The 12,242-nt window shown below is 44.9% G+C and overlaps 1 long non-coding RNA gene and 1 pseudogene across 1 annotated transcript; both read left to right on the top strand.

Annotated features, from left to right (window-relative positions):
* The window catches only part of LOC115248753 (CD209 antigen-like protein A), a 36,475-nt pseudogene extending 24,233 nt beyond the window's left edge, over positions 1-12,242 (top strand).
* LOC115248748 (uncharacterized) lies at positions 7,460-8,862 on the top strand. The gene is made up of 4 exons (XR_003887490.1): positions 7,460-7,567; positions 7,955-8,062; positions 8,188-8,296; positions 8,812-8,862. It is a non-coding gene; the product is annotated as an uncharacterized lncRNA (long non-coding RNA).

Below are 12,242 nucleotides of genomic sequence, written 5' to 3'. Positions count from 1 at the left end.
AACAAAATAAATAATATTGTGCTTCATAAGCTTTTAATAAACTGATCAACACGTCTCTGCTCTCCCTCTTTAGTCGACATTATTCAATTTAAAGTGTAAAAGCCAGTTGAGCTCAGTTTTTTTCTCTTCCAGCATTTCTATGTTTATACAACCCTCACGTTTAGTGATAGCTAGCATAGTGACAGTTCCTCTTATTTAAACAGACAAGTGTTAAAGATGCATGCTGTGTAAGTGTTTCAAGACATCTGCAGCAGGACATCAGAACAATGGACTTGCGCAGTATCATGGACGTTGATGATGTTGTGAATCTTCTCCTGGTGGTAGCCGAGATGTGTTGATGAGGAAGGAATCTTCGCAGACACCGACTTGGTTATCAAAGATGTTTATTGGAGAGAACAGTCAGGTATCAATCGGACGCTGCAGCTTGCCCGAGGGAGGTTTCGCAGTCCCGTTGGTGAAGAACTCCGAGGTGTCTGCATCGACACCTCCTTCTTATACGGTCAAGTAAACACATTCTTTTCTGATGACCTCACGATATACAGTATGGCCAACCCAATGGTATAGCGTTCAGTTATTACCAAAAAAGGGAATAGTGAAGCCCTGATCTGCCTTCTCTTGGTGGTTGGCCTCACAACTATGGGTTTCCTGTGTAAATTACTATATTTTCTCCACAAACGTCTGGTTGTTCACTTCGCCAACGATTATCTTGTCATTTTGATGTCAGTGATGGCAGCAAATGGAGCAATGTTTAATGGGGAATGTGTCACAGATACAAAGCACAGCTCAGAAAAGCAACTGGCTCGACTGGTCACCATTTACAACATGGATCCTGGGCTTTCCTTGGCTCCGCAATCACAACCCGCATGTCGACTGGACCACAGCCACTATTCCCAGCTGGAGCGGCTTCTGCCACCAGGTCTGCCTTCGGGATACATCAATGCCGCGCCAGACTACGCTCCCCAGCACCTGCCTGGACCTGGCCAGAGTCCCTGCTGAGTACCACGACCTCAGGGAGGTGTTCAGTAAGACCCGAGCTACCTCGCTGCCCCCCCACTGCCCTTACGACTGCGGTATTGATCTGAAGCCTGGCACGTCACCTCCTAAGGGGCGCCTCTACTCTCTGTCTGGTCCAGAGCGGGAGGCCATGGAGAGCTACGGTATATTAATGACTCCCTGGCTGCAGGAATCATGCGCCCTTCTTCATCCCCTGCAGGGGCAGGATTCTTCTTTGTGGACAAGAAGGACAAGACCCTGCGCCCTTGCATCGATTATCGGGGTCTCAACGACATCACAGTCAAGAACCGGTACCCCCTACCACTCATTTCCTCTGCCTCTGGAGTCCAACAAGCTGGCTCCCAAGTTCATTGGACCGTTCCCCATCAAAAGAGTCCTCAATCCGGTGGCAGTCAGGCTCAAGCTTCCCCGGTCCATGAGGGTTCACCCAACCTTCCATGTGTCCAAGGTCAAGCCTGTCCGAGAGAGCCCTCTGATGCCTGCTGCTCCTCCACCGCCTCCTCCTCGCTTCATTGATGGGGGACTCACCTATGCTGTGCGCCGCATCATCCGCTCCCGTGTTCGTGGCAGGGGCCTTCAGTATCTCGTTGACTGGGAGGGGCATGGCCCAGAAGAGAGATCTTGGGCTCCTGCTCGTCACATTTTGGACCGACAGCTCCTCCGTGACTTTCATCGGCAGAATCCAGATCAGCCCTCTCACAGCATGGTGGGGGGCTTTCCTTGCCGAGGGGTGCGTGCTGTCGGCCCTACTGCTGCTGCTCCAGCTCCTGAGCCAGAGGAGGATTCCCAGTCGCAGACAGGAGATCTGCAGGTGACCTTGTCCTCCTCTCAGGAATTCTAACCCGCCTTCCAGTTTCCCCCTCCTCCCACCCTGGCTCATGGGACTTTTTGGGGACGTCGGGATCCCTTGAGGGGGGAGGTTCTGTCACACCCTGCTCCAGCCCATGGACTCAGTTCTTTTCCACTCCCCTGCTCACACCACACCCTCTGATCACACACCTGCTCCCAGTCACTGATCACACACCTGCTCACAGTCACTGATCACACACCTGCCCTCACTCACTGATCACACACCTGCCCTCACTCATCAATCAGCTCACCTACCAGTATATATTCTCCAGCCTCACACTCACTCAGTGCCAGATTGTCTCTGCTATGCATGACCTTCCAGCGTTTACCTGCCTGTCTTCGCGGAATCGACCCTGCCTGTTTACGACCTGCCTGTTCTGCCTGCCACCCCGGTAAATTAACTCTGTCTTCTGTTTTGACCAAGAGCTCAGCCAGTACATGTGGACTCGTTTGACCGGACGTTGACCAACGACCGGGGTCGTTGGAAATGGTGCCCGTGGACGGGCCCCGGCGAGTGTCTACAAGGTTACTGTCTTTGATAAGAGGACATACTTTGGTTGTTTTCTGACACAAGTCTTCTTTTCTCCAGTTACTGGAGTTCAAAGGAGGCCCGAACGGCGGGAAAGGCGAAAACTGTGGTGATATAAAGAACTTCAATGCAGAAAAGAGCTGGAACGATGAATCCTGCTCTCTTTCCCTCTTGTGGATCTGTGAAAAGAGCTTTATCAGTGACCGACATGTAATCAAAATCAGCATTAAATCTTTTGTCGCCTCTGAAAACATGGTAACGGTGTTGGTGATGCATTGATAATCAGCTAAAGACCTGAAAACAGGACTTCTGCTTCTGGTTTATATATACTATTTGGTTTGTGAAAGTTGTATTTTCACTGTGTGTCGTGCATTTGAAGCAGGAAAACTGGTGCCTGTGATGCACGAATGAACCAGTCGCATCAGCAGCTTTGGGTCTGTTTTTTACTCACTGGTAGTTACTAAAATAGCAGCAGCTTTGTGTCAATGACGTGATCTATTACGCTTGTTATTACAGCTCTGGACCAGTTTGGCAATGAACAACAGTTTTAGCATCACAAGTGCCAGAACACGTTCAGAGCATATGTGAACTTTCTCCGTGACCCCGAAAACAGGAAACAAGTGGTTAAGAAAATAGATTGCAACGATAGATATGAAGGTATGAAAATATAACTAGCAGAAGTGACGGTTCCTCTTATTTACAGCCACATGCCTGTGAAAAATGCATTTTGTGTAAGTGTTTCAGGACATCTGCAGCTGGACGGATACAAGAAAATACAAATTTCTCCAGCTTCTCATGTTCTTTCTTCCTGAGGTTGCTATCACTTGGGATAGCTTGGAAAGCCAATTGTGCGGGTGAGCATCAGATGCGGCATATATCAAGGAGATGTCCTGTGCCCCCCTGCTGTTCTGCATCGGCTAAACCCCCTCAGCCAGATCATCACAAAGAGTGGCTTTGGGTTCTGAAGTGGAACAACCATCAGCCACCTCCTCTACATGGATGACACCAAGCTGTGTGCCAAGAACGAACGTGACATTGACCCTGATTCACCTCACTGGGATCTATAGCAAAGACATCGGATGTCATTAGGACTAGATAAATGTGGACATCTAGAAGAGGAAAGTTGATCACAACTGATGGGATTAAACTACCTGAAGGGAACGTCACAGATGTGCAGGAAAGCTATAAATACCTGGGGATCCCCCAGGTAACTGGTAACCATGAGGAGGAAGTTAGGAGGTTAGCCACAGCTAAATACCTGCAGAGGTTAAGACAGGTGCTGAAAAGTCAGCTGAATGGTAAGCACAAGATCCAGGCCATTAACACTTACGCCCTGCCATTAACACTTACGCCCTGCTGGCATAACACCCTGGCCACTGGAAGAGATACAAGCCACTGACATCAAAACAAGGAAGCTCCTTACCATGCATGGAGGGTTTCATCCTAAGTCCAGTGTCCTGAGGCTGTACACAAAGAGAAAGGAAGGGGGCTGAGGACTAGTAAGTGTCCGAACTACTGTCCAGGAGGAAACAACAAGCCTCCGAGAGTACATCAAGAAGATGGCCCCCACTGACCCACTGCTGAGTGAATGCCTCAGCAACAAAAAGCCCACCAAGGAGGAGGAACCCGAGGGGCTATCATGGAAGGATAAGCCAATGAATGTACCACCGACAAATTGAGGAAGTGGCTGATATTGAGAAAACCTACCAGTGCCTAGAAAAGGCCGACTGAAAGACAGCACAGAGGCACTACTCATGGCTGCACAAGAACAGGCCCTGAGCACCAGAGCAAGAGAGGCCAGGGTCTACCATACCAGACAAGACCCCAGGTGTAGGCTGTGTGGAGACGCCCCTGAGACAGTCCAGCACATCACAGCAGGGTGCAAGATGCTAGCAGGCAAGGCATACATGGAGCGGCATAACCAGGTGGCTGGCCTAGTGTACAGCAGGAGTCAGCAACACAGTGCCCGTGGGCACCAAGTCGCCCGCAATGACCACATGAGTCGCCCGCAAGCCTGTTCTAAAAATAGCAAAACTCACAAGTGAGGGTGTCTAAGAATTTTTAAAAAAAATCACACCTGCATTTACATAGATTTTAAAATGACAATGTCTTAAAAATAAATAAAAATATAAATAAAGTGACGTGAACTCTGACCTAGTTCAAAGGTCAGTATTGTGCGCATGAAAGAACCTTTGCTCTTGTGGAGAATAAACTAGCGGGCAGTGAAGATGGTGAGTGGAGGGCAATTTTCTACCCCAAAAACATGGCAAAAAGAAGACAGTAAATTTATCATTTTCAAAGTGAATGGGAGGAAGAGTAATTTTTTACTACTGTGAAAGGAAGGTGTGTATGTTGCGTCTGTGGGGCGACTGTGATGACAGTGAAGCAGCACAATGTGGAGAGACGCTTCACTACGCGTCATGAAAGCTACAACGCTAATGCTAACTGCCCACCGGGAAGCATTCTACAGTCAGAGAAGGCCCAGGAGCTAAAAAATGTGTTTATAAAATGTAACAGATTTTGAGCAGAATTGCAGTAGATTTGTTCAGTTAAGATTTATTCAATATGAAGTTAATTTTTTTTTTAAATGTTGCATAACTTTTAAAAACATGGTTCAACATAGTTTATGAATTGTTAAAATGGTTTAGTTTCTTATGGTTGAAAGGGTCTGGTGAAAACTCGACATTTTTTTTCTGATCAAATGTGGAAGTGATCATCTGAACAATTGCTGAGATTAATAATAATAGCGTTGAATATTGATCTTTTCTGTTACCCATTCTAAGTTATTGATACACACGATCCATTTATTTTAGAGGAGTGTGTCAAGCGGTAGCTCTTGGTTTCAAAAAGGTTGGTGACCCCTGGTGTACTGGAGCATCTGCACTGAGTATGGACTGGAGATCCCGGGGTCCAGGTGTGAGACACCCCCGAAAGTGCTGGAGGACAAGCAGGCCAAGATCCTGTCTAAGTTGTATTTGTATGCAGATCTGTCCTGAGACGTACCGGTATATGAATCATCAGGTTTTAAAAAAAATCCATTGCATTGTATTACTTCACGCTAGCCCGAATATAAGACGACCCTGATTATAAGACGACCCCCTCTTTTTCAAGACTCAAGTTTGAAAAACGACTTTTTGAACACCAAATTTAATTTTTATACAGAAAATAATTACAGTACATCTGAAACAAATGATTATATCTTCGACCCACTTTTCTCCAGATTGTCGCTACATTTCTATATTTTCTGTTATCTCTTCTCTTATTTTCTTCTCGCTATTTTTATTTTTCTTCTTCGTGCTACCGCTATTTTTAGTTTTCTTCTTCGTGACAGGGGTTCGCTTTGGCCTGAGACGTTAAGTTCAGCATTCGTTTAAAGATATCTGGCGCCATCTAGCGTTGTGAATGGGTATAATGTCTAGACCGCGAATGTAAGACGACCCCCACTTTTTCAGTCTTATTTCAACGCAAAAAACACCGTCTTATATTCGGGCCAATACGGGTAACCACCGCAGGTTTTCAATAGCAAAGTGAAAGTCTTTTTTGTGTGATTTGATGCTGCAACCCTTCTCCCACTCGAGAAATCAGTTGTTTTTGATGAGTCACACAAGATGTGGTTGTCTAGACCGGCGTTTCAATTATGTCAAATAAAACTACATTGTTGCAAAGGGCTACAGTGATTTATATTTTCACTTCTGCTTCATGAGAAACAGTTCACCACTAACAAATACTTCACCTCACACATTGTTACGCTGTAACATTTAAAATGAAAATATCTGTAAAAAAAAAAATGGAAATGGAATCATGAAACAATTGGATGCTTGTTTCAGGACTATGATACAACACTGATACATTTGGCGATTTTTTCAGATTCAAAAGAACTTTGATCTTCCCATGATCAAAAGCCACTGGGCCACGCATCCTAAAACATCCTACAATGCTATTTAATCTCGTATTAATACTGCGTAATGTGTACGCGAACTTTATCGGGATCCACGATTTTACCTCGCAGACAGTACCACCAAGTAACCAGCAGTGGAGGCAAACAAACAAAGAGAGATTCACGCAGCAAAGAAGAAGTGTTGCATCCAATCAGACAAGACGTCCATTTTACTAAACCAGAGTTAGCAGCGCTGATGGGAATTTCCCATCTTTTGGTGAGCCGTATTTTTGGACTCTTCCCTGTCTCACCGTTCGCCCCCATTACCAGTATATTGACTGCATGTTTGCAGTTATATTACCTCGAAATGCGTTGATTGATTGAACTGGAGTCGTGTTGTAGATATGTGGAATGTTAGCTAATTCTTAAAAAGGCAATTAGTTCTGGCATAGAGCTAGCCTCGGGTAACAACGCTTCAAAGGCTCGGCTGGTTGACGATCTTGCCGGATCGCCACAGGCGGAGAGTTCTGGTCAGTCAGGTGAAAACCACAACACCGTCACCGACCCGGAGCTATTCATGAACACTTGGGAGCTTTGGCTTCATGAGGTCTGTCCCTGTCGTGGATTTTGAGCACACGGCCGTCGCATTTTCCCAACTGTTTCATGGGAAACCCAGGAGGGGAGAGGAGGTAAGTTGGGATTTCGGTGGTCCGGTGCATTCAAGGGCTAACGGACACGTAGGGTTAATTGACGCTAACGTTAGCTTCCTGCTTTCGGCTACTTCCCCGTTGTCATTTAGGGTCAAAGTTGGACTTGTCTTATTTAACCGTTACATCTAAAAACACGATTAAGTCATCAGTCTCCAGTTTTTGTCATTTAGAGACGTACTTTCTTCCTAAATTAGCACCATGCCTGAGTATTTTCATACTACCGATGAAAGTTCGGGGAAAAAGCTGGAGGGGGATTTATGGCATTTAAACTAGTCTGTACCATTGCCTGTAGTTTGTAGTAACATTAAGCCATTACTACCATGTAGTTTACGACCAAAACTTGCTGTTAATTATTGACGCCGTTCTTTTGGTTCCACTGTTTATGGTCGCTGTTCGGTGAGAGGAAAAATGACTCCCGCAGTGACCGGAAGGACTCCCTTGACTTTTTTGTTTTCTGCAGACTGGATCGATGTGGCAAATATCTGCTCCGCCAGTGTCACACAAACCCCAGGGTGAGGAAGATGACGGACTGTGATGCAGATGTGTTCATTGCTCTTTACGAGAACATTCTGGGGGAAAAGGTTCCAGGTAAACAGCCTGAAGAGCTTGTTTTAGTCACGTGATGCAGTAATATGTAGAGTATTTTTGTCATAACAAGCATTTGTGAGGCTTTCCTGCTTAAATCCCGGATACATTGGGATTATATACCATGTGTGTATTCTTGACCAGTTTCTCAACTCCCATCCACACCACCAAGGGTCAAAGGTTAATGATATGGGGTTCTGGAGTTGACAGAACTTGTGGTGTTGCTGTAGTTAGCAATGCAGGCATGAGCTGTTTAATATGAACGGCGTTGTGATTGCAAGCAATTAGAGCTGAAGTGTTTAAATGTGTGCCATGTGTTTTGGATCAGTGGTTTCTTGAATGGTTTTATGTGTTCTGTTTATCCGTAGTGGTGTGTTTGTTTGTGCTTAGATTATATCGCAGCGGCAGGAAGTCAGGAGGATGATATCCATAACGTTCAGTCAGTGATTGATTCACTGTCCCTGGATTACCTTCAGATCAGCCTCTCGCACATTACAGGTACCGTGATCTACTTAAGAAATAAGGACTTTACTTGGCATACATGTGTTTCTGAGTGAAAAGTGAATATTTTGTCTTCTATTTTTGTTGAGTGGTAAATATAACAGATGTCTGCATGGTTACAGGTGAAAATGTCATCCGGGGGGATAAGGATTCAATCAAGAAACCTCCTGGAAATCTTTGATGGCCTCCTCGAATATCTTAAAGAGGAAATGATCGAAGAGTCACAGAATGGTGGGGAGCCATCACTCTCCTTCCTGTTTTTTCTGTTTTTTTTGTTACAATTTCTGATTATTCTATGAAGGTTTCTGCCAACTGCTGCTTCCATAATATTGAGAAAGGATTTTTAACAACAAGATACGATCAGAGATGACCGATTATTCTGCTCGTTGTGGGTTAGCAGTGGTGAAAGGGCAAATTCACAACTTTAAACATTCAGTGTATTTCCTCTTTACTATCTTTGTTGAGGTTAGATGTTCTCTCTCCTTTTTTTGGGCCTTTCCACTGAACAGTCAGCACTTTTGGCAGAACTGAGAATGTCTTTGTTTGAATGAGGCCCTCTGTCAGCCTACTGCCATGCTCCAATTAGTAGTTGATAATTGTTGGTCCGATGTGTTTCTATGAGCTTTTAAAACTTGCTTTTTGATTGTAAGGCGTGGTTTGTTTCTTGGCTCTGCCATTGATTGGAGCTGCAATGATGATTTGTTGATGTGTTCTTTTAGCTGCTCTTCACATCTTTATCTTTTCAGATGGAATCGCAGCACTGAGGAACAGTACCGTCACAGAGGAGCCCGAACAATTCCTCGTCTTCCATCGGAGAGTAAGAACTTCACCTTTTCAGCAGTGTATTTTATGTCCTAGAACACTAAAGAGGTCCTTGCTAATATAGGAATTGCGTTATAAAATGATAATGATTGAATTACATTACAGTATCACTTCTTTTTCGTCTATGTGTCAGCTGTTTGACGGCTTGTGTGACGCCTTTTAGACGCCCTGCATTTGGCATTTTCCTTAAGTGCACTTTCGGATGGTACATCCTGTTGAAGCAACGCCCAGCGTGGCTCAGTTAGCAGTGTAAATATTAGGATGTTAAACAATGTCGCCCGGCAGATCCATGTGTTTGGTGACTACTGCGGAATCCACTAAATGCTATGTTGATCACACCATTTCTGTTTAAACGGCCCAAATTGTCAGCTTAAAAAAGATGAAGGTTTAAGATTCGTGCTCTAAAGGCCACCTGTTTAGATGTAAATTGAAGGTGGGTGGAGATGTCACAGTCAGGATATCCTTGGGGAGTGCGTTCCAGAAACGGGGTCCTATGGTGGACATACGGGCAGGAGGAGTAACCACGAGTGAGGCAGAGCATCGCCTGTGCGTACCAGAGGGTGTGCAGTTTATCTGGGATTTTCTGTGGCTTTAGGGGGAGCACAGAGGTGGAAGTATTTGGTCCACAAGTATTTTAAAGAAGTTCTTATGAATTTAATATCTGTTATCGATCAGGGTCTCTTGTACACGCCAGTAAAAAACTCTCCCTCCATTCATCGATGCTGAGGAGCAGAGATCGGATGGTGAATTCTTGGGTTTGGCGGTCTCGGCACGCACATTTACAGCCAAACAGGAAGGTAAAGCAGTAAAACACGGCACAGCGTTAGTTTCAAACAATTTGAAAGCAGTTTTTCTCCTCTAAAACAATAGATTTATGACCTGTAATGCTGTAATAGGGGTGGGGGGGGAGTATTTTACTAGAGTTGAACTGTGCGTCAATGCAGCGTGCAGTACCATATCATCCCGCTAGGCGGAGCCCGAGGACTATCAGTCAGGCGCGTCTCACCGAGTAAGACAGACCTGCAGCATCATATGCTCACGACCCCACCTGCTGGCCATATTATGTAAAACTTGCAGCTGCTTTTTACATGCAACACGCTGCATTTTGTGTCAGTCTGAACTGTTGGGAGTGACTATATTGGAAAAAAATATGACCACATAGTTTTAACATCATTACATGTGGTGTCGCAGACAAAGTGTGATTGTTTTGGGGATGCAACCTATGCGTGTGAACAGCTATTTGATTTTGAAACATTCTATTTTGATATTTTATTCATATCACTTGGTCGCCGTTATTTTATTTAGAATTCTGTATATTGCTGTTGCGAGACTACCTCATCGATGACATCACAGCGCCCTGGTGTTAAGATACAGTCAGCAACCGATGCTGGTGATGCCAGAATAAGGACTCCCAGCACAGCAGCGGACGTGAAGATGACTGGTGAGATACAGTTCAAAACACTTTTAAAGTTAGTGACTGAAACTTCTGATGAACCAACAGCGTTTTCTCGTGTAGGATTAATTTCATTCTTTACTTTCTTCTTCCGCGGTGTTTTTCTTCTTGTTGCTGTTGCGCGGTGCACATTGAGACACATGTTCCGTAAAAATGTCACCACTTTGCTTATTTTTTTGCTCGAACTCAGGTAGAAACCTCCATCGGGTGATTGGCGTGAGCTTTGGGCTCCTGTGTGTGCTCCAAGCTGCTCTCAACATCTGCCTGCCGCCTCATCATTTGTGAGTCTTTCTAGTTTTTTGTTTTTTTTCCACCCCAAGTTTATTATCTTGACAAAAAATCTTATGCTTGTTTTTTGCTGTTACAAAGCACGAAAATTTTCTTAGGAAGAAAATCTTGATGATTTCCTATTAAAAACCATAAATTCTGAAGATCTAAACAATGTTTCCAGCTCAGCCGGAGCCATTGTCCGTTGAATATAATTATAATTCCTCTGCAAAGTCTAATAAAAGTATTTGTGCTTTTTCAGACAGTGAAGCACCAAATGGGACAGCTGAAGAGAGAAATAAGTTTGATAAACTTGGTAAGTTTAAAGTCAGAGAAGCCTCAGACGTCCAGAATCGGTGTGGCCACCGGTCTGGACCGCTCAGGTCTGATCGCCATTTCCATTCCATCGACTCAGCCGACGCTTGATTGTTTCTAAGTGTTAAGCACAAATATGGTGTGAGGGTGTCTCATGACAGGAACTTTCAAATGCCCGATGACCATTTGCGCAAACACTCATAGTTGAGTAAAGGGCCAGTTTTCATGAAGAGAGACGGGAAGGCTGGCAGGAGAGAAAATAAGGCTGACAAATTAAACACCAGAAAGCACTTGGTATCCGCTCTAGCAAGGATACAGGACTGGCCTTTACAAATGAGGGACGGGGGCGTAGAATATGGGGTGGGTGGTGGGTGGTGGGTGGTGGGGGGGCAAACAGAGTGATTTCATCAGGACGTTTCATCTTGTTCGCTTAGCTTCCTCTCTCTGAACTGTCGCTCTGCTTCTCTGACCTGTCCCTGTTTCCTCTCCCTATATTTTTGTGACGTTCATCACGACAGATCCCTATTTCCAACAAGGATGGTTCCATTCCAAAAAAGCTTGTATTACATATCCTCTGTGAAGAACACGTGGCACCCTCAGCAGAGAGTACTGCCTGCAGGAGGGGGCAGATCTGGCCATCATCAACAGCAGAGCGGAACAGGTGGGTGACGGGTATGGATCTGGGAGGGGGGGGGGCAGAGTCAGTCCCGATTGGGTGCAAGTGAGAACTCAGCCATGATGGTTTTCTCTCCACCATCAAGGCTTTTCTGGAGAATTTCAAGATGACCTTATGGATCGGACTGATGGAGCAGAGAAGTGAAAGGACGTGGCGCTGGGTGGATGGAACACCATTAACTGAAAGGTGCTGCGCTCCTTCTGGAATGAAATTCATGTTCCCAACAAATGAATTCTAGCTGGTCTTATACAATTAAAAATGTATTCTGTTTTTTTTTTTTTTACTCTTTTAGCTACTGGAGCCTGGGTGAGCCCAACAATTACGAGGGCAGACAAGAACAATGTGTAGAACAAATTGACAGAGAGGACAAGAAAGGATGGAACGATTTAGTCTGTGAATTCAGCAATTTCTATATGTGCGAAAAGAGGATATTTCCATAAAACATAAATGATCAGTATAAGTGGGTCTGCGTGTTCTCATGAACCCGTTTTTATCGGCAGTTTATGCCTTCTGACGGATCCATTAGAACCCTTCTTGTCCTGGTGTCTTTGTCCCACATGTCATTCATCACAGGTGATTTCTCTCTGTCTCCTTTGAGGGTTTTATTACATATATTGTTTTTCTTGTTTTCCCACCGGCCCATC

This window comes from Takifugu rubripes, unplaced genomic scaffold (genome assembly GCF_901000725.2).
Source record: "Takifugu rubripes unplaced genomic scaffold, fTakRub1.2, whole genome shotgun sequence".
NCBI lineage: Eukaryota > Metazoa > Chordata > Actinopteri > Tetraodontiformes > Tetraodontidae > Takifugu > Takifugu rubripes.
This window is presented reverse-complemented; position numbering and strand designations above follow the sequence as displayed.